General features: G+C 37.9%; 1 protein-coding gene across 6 annotated transcripts in view; it reads right to left on the reverse strand.

Annotated features, from left to right (window-relative positions):
• The window catches only part of LOC129773821 (protein singed), a 65,460-nt gene extending 51,742 nt beyond the window's left edge, over window positions 1–13,718 (reverse strand). For 2 of the 6 annotated variants that reach the window (XM_055777494.1, XM_055777476.1), the window contains exon 1: window positions 13,120–13,716. The gene's annotated coding sequence lies outside the window, so the exon portion shown is untranslated. Of the gene's footprint in view, window positions 1–11,860; window positions 12,161–13,119 lie in introns of those variants that run through there. The other 4 variants (XM_055777500.1, XM_055777493.1, XM_055777481.1 and 1 more) reach the window with 3 other exon arrangements.
• Window positions 13,719–14,332: the final 614 nt, after the last annotated feature.

Genomic DNA, 14,332 nt, shown 5'->3' on the forward strand with positions numbered 1-14,332 from the left:
TCATATTGAAACATCTTTCTTTCTTGTGTTTGCACCTCATTTTTAGTCCTTTATTGCGTTATCCGTGATTTTCGTTCTTCGCGGTGAGCTTTCCCGACTGTTACGCGGATAATCGGGGTTCGACTGTAATCTCCTGGAGTCAAACTGTATAGCATGACGACACATTGATTTTGGATTTGAGTCTGACGCTGTTCATAAAATTTGATATTTGTTTTAACTACAAACTATGTCTTAACTGAAATATGAGAAAATACTTGTTTCTCAGGAAGTCATCTCTGAGTTGGTATAATTTTTTTGTTGTCATTGATTGTAACCATCGTTCATTTTCTGTTTTCTGTTTGTTGATCTGACGATCAAGTTTAACTAATGGTCGCAGTGGTACAATGCTTCTACAGAAGGAAGCAATAGTAAAATACTCTTGTGGTGTAGATTATTATGACACATTATTATGACACATCAAACACTGAATTCAGACTCCAGAACGCTCCAGATACATGTAATCCGTTATTTTGTAGTGGCCGCCATCTTAGATTTGCATTTTTCATAAATAACTGTGTTCTACTAGTCAAGCCCTTTCATTTGATACCCATATTGATGGGATTCTGAGAAAATAGGAAATCCGCCATTTTGTAGTGGTCGCCATATCGGATTTGCATTTTTCATAAATATTTGCATTCTACTAGTCAAGTCCTTTCATTTGATACCCATATTAGCTATTCAATATGGATTTATTATACAAATTATTCAAAAATTCCGAAAATCAAAAATAAAATACTCCGAATAATCGAGTCTAAAATTCCGGATAATCGAATCCTGGATAATCGAGTCCGACCTGTATAACAATTTGCTCACGTCAAGCTAATTTTGAAATATATACATGATACGAAGAAGCATATGTAGGTTGAGTGCCCTTCCTATATTTTCATACGTAAATCATTCGCAAACAAAACTTTGATACGAATAAGAGAGTCATGGTTTTCACATTATTTGACTTCTGGTGTACTCGACCTTACAGATGGACAGTTCAATGATTCCTGTATTGATAAAACATAATTATCATGCTGAAATACCTTTTTTTTGTGTTTGCATCTCTTTTTTAATCATTTATTGCGTTATCCGCGGTGACACTTTCCAGTGCAGATGTGTATGTGTCAACACCGTCTATATGTGCAAATGTCAACATGAGCAGGACTCGATATTCTACACTGAGAGAAATAATTAGTAAATATAACGAATTTTTTGGTAAATACTACCAATCTATAGTCATTTTCGACCGTACTAATAAACACATATGTCAAGCAGAACCATAATTCGGAAGCCCAATATCGGCTACATTTTCTCGCCGAAAATGCACGTATCAGAATTATATCCTTATTATACCTCCGTATTGCCTTATGGGAACAATGAAAATGGTTAATACGCGCTTTTCTCACCAATTTTCAGATATGACAATATCCAAGCTTACTAATGTTATCGAGTAAAATATACTAAACTCTGGTAGGGATGCGGGTTTGTTGACAATATGTACAAAAAATTTGTACATTCTACTAATTTTGCATTACCAAATGTATTTAGTAGTTTTCGACCGAGGATTTTTCTAAGGGTAGGATAGGATAAGGGGTTAACCCACACTTCGTCGGAATTCTTACATTTCAGAATACACATTGCAAACAGCAAAGCTATTGTATAAATAATGTCAACGTTCAACATATTCAAGCTGAATGCTTTGCTTGTTTATGTCAATTTTCAACGAACTTGACCCAAACATGAATTTATAAACTGAATACCTTGCGGTTTCTGGGTAGAACAGCTAAGTTCTTCAATTTTATAATTGTGAATTTCACATTTCATCGCTTCGACAGTAACAATTAGTTCATAAAATCCAATTCCAACGGCTGACATTTCGAGACAACAAATAACAGACTCTCGCTGCTTCGAAATATTTCCAGCAGTTGAGAACACTGCTGAAGCGAGGCTAACCCCAACTAAATTTATGCGGTACCGATTTCTTTTAATTCTTTTCCAGAGCTCTAATTTTGCCCTCGCCGCCGCTCGCTCTTACTTCCGAATAATTAATTTCATGGTAGTTTCTGTATGTGCACTAACAACACTGCACGAACCACCAAACTGAAGGAAAAGAAGCTCACCGAGCGTCTCACAAGACCAGGAATAAATACATACAAATAAATCCATTCCAAATTAAAAATAATCACAATCTCTACTCTCTCTCCGCAGTTCAATGATCTTTCCAGTCATACACCGCAGGTCTGCATAATGCACACAACACACCAGCCCAGCCGGCATTGAACCGAAGCACAGAGGAAATTCGTTCGCTTAGAGCGGCTTAAAGCTGAATATTATTCAATCCGCCATCTGAAGCAGAATAGTCGAAAGCTATTCGGTAGGCACTTATTGTACCATAAAAAGAACGGCACAACAAAGTTTTGGCGAAACTGAAGAATAATAATAAGCTCCACAATCTGGAAACCTAGCCGATATCTATCGATGAACGAGTTTCATTTGTTTGGATTGAACTTAAAAATGATTTAATTTTCACGAATGCTCTAATTTTTTTTCACCGCTCCGTAAACAAGATAATTAGCAATTAGCCTCGATAATGCAATAACATCATAATTAATTAGAGAATTTGATCCAATGATGAATCTATTAGAATGATTTTTGGGGGAGTCCGAGTACTGGGAACAGCTGTTCGAGTGGGAAAAGAAAAGCATAATTTACCACTTCTCGCTTCGAATTCGACAAGTTTCAGATGAGGAAGAAATGAGAAAAATTCAGGTAATTGAAGTAAACTCATGTCGTGTAATATTTTTAATCCTGGAGTTTATAGAGTAAATAATCGAGAAAATTGTAAACATTAAAATGATTGCCTTTCACGACATTGTTAGAACTGCTTTATCCCGTTCCCCTGTAGAAAGCAGGAAACCGTTGAATGACCTTCATTTTGTGCTATGGTATTCCTGGGCCAATAACTTCCACATTCCGAAAATAAACTGGTACTACATCTTCTTCTCTTTTTCCCAGTATAGCACAACATTTCGTGCCGAAGGAACGATGAAAAATAAAACAAGAAAATCAAGAAAACATATGGGTAAATCTAATGAATTGAATTTTGTTGATAGCTCGAATAAAATGTTTGAGCAATGATTCGCGGAACTCGAGTAAATTCGTCTCAATGTCGAGCCAGCCGAACGGAATTTGTTCTGCGGTGCAACAAATAAATTACGCATGATTCATATTATCCATAACCATTCGTTGTTCTTCCAGGAAAGACCTATCAACAACGGATCAACTAATATTTATTGCTTGTCATTGGGTTGGAAATTGTTGGAAACAAAGTAATTTCTCTATACTTAAACATCGCAAGGGCGAAAAGCGGTAAAGATTCACATCTTAAGTAAAAGTTGTTTTTTTTCGTGCATTTCACAAAAAAAATTTATACCTGCCCCAACACGAATCGATAGTCTAAGTCTCTTTTAATAATAAAAATTGTTTTTGAGGTAGAAATATTGCAAAATAAATCAGGGTGTCGACTCAAAACCCGAAAAATAATTCCCTGATATTCCCTGATTTTTCAGTAATTTTTCAGGAAAATTCCAGATGTAGACTAGTAATCAAATTCCCTACTAGCACTTTATCTGTAGTTCCTAAAACATTTAGTTAGCTTAAACAATTAAATTTAAGAACGCCTGTCGATATATTCCAATAAATTCATAGTTTGTGATTTTTAATCGAATTAAACGACGACTGAGAAGTGTCGTAAAAGATTTAAAAAAATGGATTTATTAATACAGTTGGAAATTATCTTGAAGAACACTAGCACAGAATGCGTCATTTTAACTTTGATTAGGATTAATGTCAAAAAACTGTTACGATTTTCACGAAATACTTTTTCTTGCAATCTCTCGACTCCCTTCTGTGCGTTTTCCAAAATTTTCTTCGCTTCACATCCTGAGATTCTCTCCCGTAGCCGTTTCATTAACTTTGATTCCGTTGACGCAAAAGCTTCTCCTTTCCCACTTTACTTGTCTTCTAGATAAAGAGAATGAGAATTTCGAATTCGTTGAATCTACTTGTTGCAAACCAAAGACAGCTAAACTTTTCTATTTTTATTTACAATATTCTTTCAAAGTGAAGCATAGCATCTTAAACTTGTCGCATAGCACAACCGTTTCTTCACATCTCGATATATATAAAATGGATTTGAAGTTATGCATAAATTTCTGCATAACTCAAGAACTAATCAATCAAATAGAGCCAACTTTGGCAAGTGAATGTTTTAGGAGGCAAGAAATGTTTCTAAGGTGATTCAAAACTCCTCCCACCTCTCTAAAGGTGGGCTGTCATACGAATGAAACGCAAATTCTTGCATAACTCGAGAACTAATCAAACAATTGGAACCAAATCTGCCATATGGAGGTTTTAAGGGGCAATAAATGCTTCAATGGTGGTTGGAAACTTCTCCCCCTCTCTAAAGGAAGTGAGGGGTGCAGGGAGGGGTGGCTGAATAACTCGAGCACTAATCAAGCAAATGGAATTAAACTGGGCATATAGAGGTTTTAAGGATCGATAAACATGTTTATGGTGGTTCGACACTCTCCTCCCCTCTCTAATGGAAGACTGCCATACAAATGAAATACAAATTTCTGCATAATTCGAAAACTAATCAAGCAAATCGAGTCAAATTCGGCATGTGGAGATTTTAGAAAGTACGAAACGTTTATATGGTGAATCGACACTCCTCCCCCTCTCTAGAAGGGGGGCTGCCATACGAATGAAACACAAATGCCTGTATAACTCGAGAACTAACGGAGAAACATGTTATTTGCAAGTGGTTGAAAAATCATGAACGAGAATTGCGTCTGAAAATAATATCAGATTATAATAATGTCAAGTAATGGTAGAAGTACTAGGAATTTTATTGTGAAAGGTAATTTAAATTGTAGACTAGAAGATCAATCAATGAACAGCTCTGCGATTGGACCCATGAACTTGCGCTTAGTAAAGAAACGTGAATGTGATAAAATAAATAAATAAAAATAAGTTCAGCTAGTGCTTCTATAAAAACATTCGGTATTAACGGAAAAGCCCTCTCAACGTTGGGGTTTCTATACGAGAGACATAAGACCGTTTTTGGTAAAAAGTTCCGTAGACCTGTTCTTTCCAAAAATGTTCCAGCCGCTCATTTTCCGGATCATAGTGAGCAAACCTGTTGCTTTTGTTGCTAACAATATTGTTTCAATGTTAATTCTCCTGGAGCTCCACTGATACGATCAAAATCCATCAAATAATAAATTATCAATAGTCAAAAGCTTCTCGAATCGTTTTCCGGTCAATTGTTTCATCGAAATCAATGACGGAGATATCAAGGATATATCAACGCTTCATAAGCTTTAAATCAGTGCTTCGCATCCCAGTTGAAACTTCAAGATTTGTCTGTCGTAAAATTTTGGCGAGTTTTTTTGAATCCATCAATTCTTTGATATAAAGGGTGTGTCACATCAAATTGCATCACGGAAAAAACGCTGTAGAAATTCGCCCAGTAGGCCGATCCTTTTGAAAAGTTTAGATAGTAAAATAAAAACTACTAAACAACTTTTGGCATTTTCTTTTTATTCATACTTCGAGCCCAAGCCCGTATGCTCGCACCTTCCTCTTTACCCCGTCCATAAGGTTCTGTACAACGTCAGGTTGTAGTTTTTTTTGAACAGAAATCCATTTTCTCTTGAAGTCCGCCTCCGATTTGACAACTTTTGGGTTCTTCCGGAGGGCCTGCTTCATAATCGCCCAATATTTCTCTATTGGGCGAAACTCCGGCGCGTTTATTTCCTTTGGCACGAAGGTGACCCCGTTGGCTTCGTACCACTCCAACACGTCCTTTGAATAGTGGCACGAAGCGAGATCCGGCCAGAAGATGGTCGGGCCCTCGTGCTGCTTCAATAGTGGTAGTAAGCGCTTCTGTAGGCACTCCTTAAGGTAAACCTGCCCGTCTACCGTGCCGGTCATCACGAAGGGGGCGCTCCGCTTTCCGCAAGAGCAGATCGCTTGCCACACCATGTACTTTTTGGCAAACTTGGATAGTTTCTGCTTGCGAATCTCCTCCGGAACGCTGAATTTGTCCTCTGCGGAGAAGAACAATAGGCCCGGCAGCTGACGAAAGTCCGCTTTGACGTAGGTTTCGTCGTCCATTACCAGGCAATGCGGCTTCGTCAGCATTTCGGTGTACAGCTTCTGGGCTCGCGTCTTCCCCACCATGTTTTGCCTTTCGTCGCGGTTAGGAGCCTTCTTAACCTTGTATGTACGCAGGCCCTCCCGCTGCTTGGTCCGCTGGACGAATGAACTTGACAAATTCAGCTTATTGGCGACATCCCGGACCGAACTTCTCGGATCACATCTAAACTGTTTAACTACGCGCTTGTGATCTTTTTCACTGACGGAGCATCCATTTTTGCCGTTCTTCACCTTCCGGTCGATGGTTAGGTTCTCGAAGTATCGTTTTAGTACTCTGCTGACCGTGGATTGGACGATTCCCAGCATCTTACCGATGTCCCGATGTGACAACTCCGGATTCTCGGAATGAGTGCGCAGGATTAATTCACGATGCTCTTTTTCGTTCGACGACATTTTTCCAAATTTACGAAAAATTGACAGTGAAGCATCTGATTATAAGCGATAAAATTGACTCTTATCTGATTATAAGCGAAAGCTGAAGATATAATTCTTAAAAATTGAATTTCTACAGCGTTTTTTCCGTGATGCAATTTGATGTGACACACCCTTTACAGTGTAAAATATGCAATCCAAAGCTACCCAAATTCAAGAACTTTTCTTCTCTACAAATTTCTGCATTACTCGAGAATTAATCAAGCAAACGAAATAAAATTTGGCATTTGGAGGTTTTAGGATGCAATAAATGTTTCTATGGTGGTTAGATACTCCTCCCCCCCTCTCTTAGGGGAGGCTGCCATACAAATGAAACACAAATTTCTGCATTACTCGAGAATTAAGCAAGAATATGAAACCAAATTTGGCATATGGAGGTTTTAGGGTGCAATAAATGTTTTTACGGTGGTTAGACACTCCACCCCCCCTCTTTAAGGGGGAGCTGCCATACAAATGAAACACAAATTTCTGCATGACTCGAAAACTAATCAAACAAATGGTGCCGAATTCGGCATGTGGAGGTTCTAGGGGCACGAAACGTTCCTATGGTAGATAGACACTCCTCCCCTCTCTCTGTAGGAGAGAAGGGTTGATAGTGTGATGAAACGCACTCCTATATCTTTTTCTATCTATATAAATAAAAATGGATCCCCGAATGTGTTGATAGGAGTAAAACTCGAGAAAGGAATTGCCCGATTTAGGGCTGTCTTTATTCCATCATAATTTCTGTATCAAACATTTATTCCATGTACCGTATAAACATGTTATTTGCAAGTGGTTGAAAAATCTTGAACGAGAATTGTGTCTGAAAATAATCTGATATTATAATGACAAGTTTTGGTAGAAGTACTAGGAATTTTATAATAAAAGGAACAGTTCTGCGATTGGATCCATGAACCATGATCCGTTTAATAAAAAAAACCTGAATGTGATAACGAAAAATAAATTTTGGACCATAGAGACCAACCAGCCTACGGCTGAAAGTCTCTTGAATAAAGACAAAAAAATAAATTTCGGGCGGAACGAAGTTTGACGGGTCAGCTAGTAGCCAATAAAAAGAGTCGAATTCCACCAGAGACTCCATGTCTCTTCGACAATCGGTGAAAAACTTTGTTAGACAAAAATTTCGTCTCTCTATATGTTCCTAAAAGACTTAGTTTTAATTTTATAATCTTCTGTTACATATTTATCATCAAACATGGTCTGCGGACAAACTGACAACAACTTAACAACTGTTGAAATTTAGGGAAGACAAATAAAAACAAAATTCTGCCCAAACGAAAAACAAAAATAACACACGGCGAAAGGGCCAAAAGTGAACAGCCAGCCAGCAGCCTCACATGTGCCTTTCCAAATTGTTGACAAGCTGCCACACTCAGCCCTGTCTGAATATGTTTAATGTATCTGTGAGTGGTGTCCGCACCACCAGTCTCTTCTTAACGAGCAGGAACATAAAAAGGGCACCCGATGATGACTAATCCAAGTTGGTCTAAGGAAGCGCACGAACCATTTTACGTTCTGCTTTCGACCCCGATAATAATCCATCGCGAGTAGTCTTAGGGTGTTAAAATGGGTTGTTGGGTATGGGGCGGGGATTTCCTATCGCTCAACTTCCTTTTCACAGTAAAAAAAACCTTGGCCCGATGTCAATATACACCAGACTACACGGATAGTCTGCCGTTTTCTGATGCTTTATCGTTGTTCTGAGCCCGTAGAACCCAGACGCGAACTTTTGAATAATAATCATACAGCAGCAACAGACGCAAAGTAATGCAATCGGACTGTTTCCTTTCGTTCCTGTTCCTTCGGTTGATGGTTCATACCATGCGTTTCACGTGTGTGCACCGCATGGAATTAATTTGGAACTCTGACATTTTTTTAAGGAAAGTTCCACAGATTTTTTCAATTAGTATGCTAGTATGTAGTATTAGTATGCTTCCTTATTGTAATAGTTGTGCTACTCCGGATATAGAGCTGAAAAACTTGTCAAAATACAGTTGCAACATGAACCTCAAGACAAGTTGAAAACAAGAATTAGATTAAGAAGTATCACGATTTCAATATAAAACTAAACCAGACTTCATTGCAAGTAGAAAGAAAAGCCGGGCGACACAGTCGCTGTGTACAACGAACCCTCTCTTCTGGAGTGAGCTGCCAAACACATGTATATGACGAAACAGTGTCTGCACCCCAACGAAAGGACCTTGCCCTTTCTCGTATTGTCCGATCGATGATACTGCGCACTCCGATTCCCTATCGAGGGCTAGAATCAGAACAAAACGAAATATGGATAGAGGGTGTACGTTAGATGAATACCATGACAAAAAGGAGGGTGTGTTTATAAAATATACGTTTCCAAAATAACTGGGGCTCCGCCACATGTGTACCAAATGTGTGCGTGCTACATAAATACCGGTGAAATAGACCTTTGGAAGCACTCATTTCCAAGTAGGTTTCCTCGAAGGGACACATAATCAAAAGAATGTTTGATTGTTTTTTGATTTGCCTTCATTTTATCAAAGCATGTCCACAATAAGTGATATCTTTCCACTTTTCTTGTACCATAAGAAACGATAAGAGCTTGGAAAAAACTAGAAACGAAAATGAGACAAATATTGATTTTATCTGTCGCCAGTTGCTGTGACTAGGAGAAAAAAAGCATCAAATAGAAATCTACGACAGAATTAGTGATGTCTGGTAATCGTTCGATTAATCGAATACTTCCTACAAAAGTCCAAATCCTAATCCACACAAATAATGTATTGCTCCGGATGGATATCGGCTCTGGAGATATCTAATGGTGATTCATTTCACTAACCCAAAGATTTCTTTCGCTTATCATTGCTGGTGCTTCGAAATGCGAGTTTGGAAATACTGATGCTGATGCCAGCTGATGGGAATACGTTACATTAAACGTTTTCCGGTCAAGTAGTATGGAAACCCTTAGATTATAGCACTTTAAACAACCAGGTTTCACCTGGTGCTCGTTGAATGAATGGTCCATGTCTCAAAATAAATTTATATTGTAATTACAAATTTGAGAAGAAATAATAGGAAAATTATAATAAAAGGAAAATGTAAAAAACCAATTAGAAGATCAATCAATAGCGAATTCTGCGATTGAATCCACGAACGTTCGATACCAGCCGATTTCTGTACAGAAAACCAAATATCTTTGAACTCTGCAAAAGTGATGGGTAGAAAACATTCAAGTCTACAATTGGTATTCATCGCCTGTATTATTTCGTGAGGCTCACTGGCCAATTCAATACTCTGATTAATCCGTTGAACACTGTTCACAGAAAAACTGTCAAATTTATCTGCTATTATTTGTTCTGAATGTTCTTCTGAACCATCGAAAGTTATGGACCACGGTAAACTATTTTTAGTGTTAAATAAGCCTTTCAAAACTTTCCATAACTCCTTGCTGTTATTTTGATGCTGATCGATTTTCCTCTGAAAATATTCACTTCTAGTCTTTTTTTAAGGCATGTGAATACCTGTTCCGTGCGGAGCTGTACATTTCCAATCGTTCTCTGAATGAGTTTTACGGATTTTTACGTACTGTTTATCTCTTTCACGCTGGAGACGCAAGAGCAACAAAGAGTTACAGCTGTTCGAATAATCCAAATCGATTTGTTTGTCAATAACTAAGGTATTGATACACAAAACAAAAATTGTCTCATGGTCCATTATTTTTAATTTGCCCTCTACCAAAAAATGAACTATGTTAAAATTGGAGAAAACGAGATCATTCTACTGTTTTTTTTAAATTCTCGTGACTTCTGATACAATTTGTTTCAAGTTGAAAAAAAACAGATAATTGCTTCAATCGCTTAGAATTCTGCACGTGGGGCAATCGATATTGAAATGATTAGCAATTATATTTAATTTATTAGAATCAAAAAAAAACTCTTCCACCGGTTTTCCAAAATTTCTGAAAATCGCTGGTCACTAGAACTGGGGGAGCGATTTAAAATTCCAAAATTTCCCATCTGCATACCCCTTTCAACTGAAATTGCCAAGAATCAATTATTTTCCACTGATTCGTTTAACCGAATGTTAAATTTAATGAAATTTTTTGCGTAAATAGCAACTCCTCCAGTTTGTCTGGAGTGTGACAGACAAAAAGCAAATTTGTATCCCGGGATGTTATATTGATCAAATGAATTCTCATCGACAATATGAGTTTCAGAAAGAAAAACTAGTCGTGGACGGGAATTTCCTACAAGATGTCGCATTGCAACGTAATTTGTAGAAAGTTCAACTATATGTAAGTACATTACTTCTAACTTCATATTACATTGTCTCTCCTTGGGTTGCTATTTACTGGAAAAATATCGTTTTTTTACTTTTCCAACAGCCTCCGATATACTACACAGTGTACTATATGCAGGATGATTTATGTCCAATTTTAATTTTTGTTATTGATTTTTAAACGATTTACACACTTAAAAATCAGATGTCTTATGTTGTTCATTACATCTTGAGCATTTCTCCTCATTTTGACAATCTGTGTACTTGTGCCCGAATTTGTTACATTAGAAGCAACGCAGAATATCAAAGGCCTCAACAACTGAACACTTATCCCATCCGATGTTTACTTTTCCAGCACTCGTCCATACGTGTCATGATCTATGCCCAATTATAGATAATTCATTGTGTTTCTATTTTAATATGAGTAAACATTGTTTCGGGTAATTTGGTACGCGTTGCTTAGCCTGTTTTTCAAGTTTACGCCCGATGAAGAAATGTTACAAATACGTTGGTAATCCAAACAGCAACTGCAGCACCACTAGTAACTCAAATATTGAAAAAATAAAAACAATTATAACTGCGAAAATTCCAGCAAATTAGTAATATTTTTGTAACTAGTGATTATTCTCAGTATGGGGATTAATTGATTATTTTGAGCCAACTAACTTATCGAATAACAAGCAGTTGAAAAACATTCGACTAGTTAAGGAACGATTAAATTCAAAACATCTGACATCACTAGCCGGAATAACTGTAGCTTCATCATTTTCGCCATGCCTTGTGCAACACGGGCATGATTCAGGTTTCTCTTACACCTCTCGCAATGCTTTACTTCTTTTCTCATCAGACTGCACGCACTGATTGGCGGTGATTATTATCGATCGTAAACGAAAAATCCAGGAGGCCTGGATGGAAGACTCACGTGATAACCGGCTTTCCAAAAGTACAACTTCTTCGTCTTAGAGAACAGCACAAAACGCATGCAGAAACTTCATATGCGTTCCAATAGGAGTTTTCTTTGCAGGGGGCGCTCTGATGAAGATATGTTTCTTGCCTTTTTGCGTGCTATTTTTCTTAGCTCAGTTACACGCTATGCACTCCGCGGTACTTATTTCGCGATGCACAAGACGAATCAAATAATCGTTTGATAATTGAAATTTGTGTAAAAAGGATGCAAATTTTGCACAATACTTCTGACAACACACAGAAACCCGGCCACACCTCACGGAACACAAAAAGTGAATGAAGTTTTGCTTGGTGCTGTCTGCGCCTACTACGTTGGTTATACACGGAAATCGTGACAACATCCAGGACGAACTCGACTATGGCGGCGACGGCGGCTGGAGTTCGTTCTGTAGCTGCCCCCGGTACATACTGTCACGCTCACAGTGTTGGTGAGGACACGCTTCCACGCCATATGGGCATTGGTACCGAGAAACGTCTCTAAACTCTTTTGAAGTAACGTTAGAACAATTCAAGTTAGTGAGAACTGGAAGATGACATCTTTAAAAGTTTAAATTCTATTCCAGTGCTTTCACTATCGGAGATATTTCTTTAATAAGTATGCTTAGTATAAAAAGAACGAAATACTTTTCACAAAACATTTTTGTTAATGATTTTGATATCAACTTCAAGAAGAAGCTTTACAAATACGATATAGAAAAAAGGGCAAAGATGTGGAATCTTAAAAAAACTGACTATTTGAGACTTTTCGACTAGATTGTATCATATACGATTGATAATTTTTATTTTTGCTGGTAAGTAGCTTCTACTTCAGACAAATGCTTTTCGCCGATAATTTTATTCACTTAAATACTTTTGTCGTGTTTCTTACAGTCAAAATTTTATAGAATTACTGTTAGAGTATCTGATCAGTCTGATGAATTGATCTTTTTTGTATACGGTATGAACAATCTTGAAGGTGTGAACTTTCTGCCCCAGTGAACATTTTTCACACTTTTCAGTCGATCTCACATCTTTTCTCTTATCTTAATATTTCATACAGAAAAAAACATGAAACGTGTGATATGGCGTCGTCTGGGTGATAGGCTCACATTTTCTCCACTAATTGCGCCTCTTATGAGCCAAATATGTAACAATATCGAACTCTCATACTTGTGCAAATTCAATGCAGTACAACACACTTCACTAGTGCTGCTTTCATCTTCTTCCTATGCTTACCTACTTAATTCGTCTCGCTGTTTCTATAGCAACTTCAGAGTTACTACACTATGCTCTTGCAGGCTCAGCAAATTGTCCGAGTCTTCTTCCGCCACGGAATGGATGGAATGATGTTGATCACTTTTTTTCCCTCTATGGGCTCTTTCGCCTTTGTGCAGTTATTCGCGCAAATATTCCGTTTCTTCGCGGTGCGTTCTCCAACAGTAATTTTATCCGTTCAAATAGCACGATTTCTGCTGCTGCAAGTGACGACGAAAGCAATCTTCAGCGCCAGCCAGCCGTACTATTGAGATTCACACTTCAAAAACTTTATTTTCGATCCGTGTTTAGCACTGGTAAAATTTTGTTAACTTTCACGAGCGTGTTATCTTAAGTTACGGGGTACAATTTTGTTCTTTTCTTTGGAATTCGTTCGGTGACAATGGACTCACTAAATTCTACGTTCGTTCACCTAACATCGACGACAAAGGACCCGGTAAATCACAATACAGAGAAAAACGGTACACAGAACCCAAGGGACAGAGCTGGTATGGAGTCTCACTCTACAGTAAATGTTGTAACGCCGCTACGGCAAAAATATGATTGTTTGATGTTTAAAAATTGTAGATATATTTAACATGGTTAATCATCGAGAGCGGCTGGAGAAATGAGAGCGAGAGAGCGACAGCAAAAGAAAATATTTATGTTGTCACGGAGAGCAAACGGTGCTCCGGGAGCGAAACCCAATGTGTCTACTTGAAGTAAACCAAATGCGAGAGTAATATCGAGCGCAGCGGTTGCTCAGCATTGTGCTCAAAATGATGGCAGTGAAAATGGAGATGTGCAATGCTGACATGCCAACCAATACTACCATCTCTTGAACGAAGATGTAAGAAAAAGTACAATAGGAGAAAAGACGACATTGCAAGAATCAACTAATGTTGCGCTGGCCATTATCATTTTTATTATTTTGTTTCGCAGGTTACGCTAAGTGAAGCCGATGAGTGCGAGTTTTAAAATCGAACGAATAATAGTTTATTTTCTTTGAGGTCCATTTCCGGGTCCACGTCAACAGAATGGACGTAATCAGAAATGCCAACAATGATTTGTGGCTATGATTCGACATTATGTAATAACCACTGCACCCATTGTCAAATATTCTTTCTAGCCAATCTTTCTGAATGTTCAGTGCCGTTCCTTTTATACAGTGTATCGTACAATGTCAAAACGCTGT

This window comes from Toxorhynchites rutilus, chromosome 1, assembly GCF_029784135.1.
Source record: "Toxorhynchites rutilus septentrionalis strain SRP chromosome 1, ASM2978413v1, whole genome shotgun sequence".
Lineage (NCBI taxonomy): Eukaryota > Metazoa > Arthropoda > Insecta > Diptera > Culicidae > Toxorhynchites > Toxorhynchites rutilus.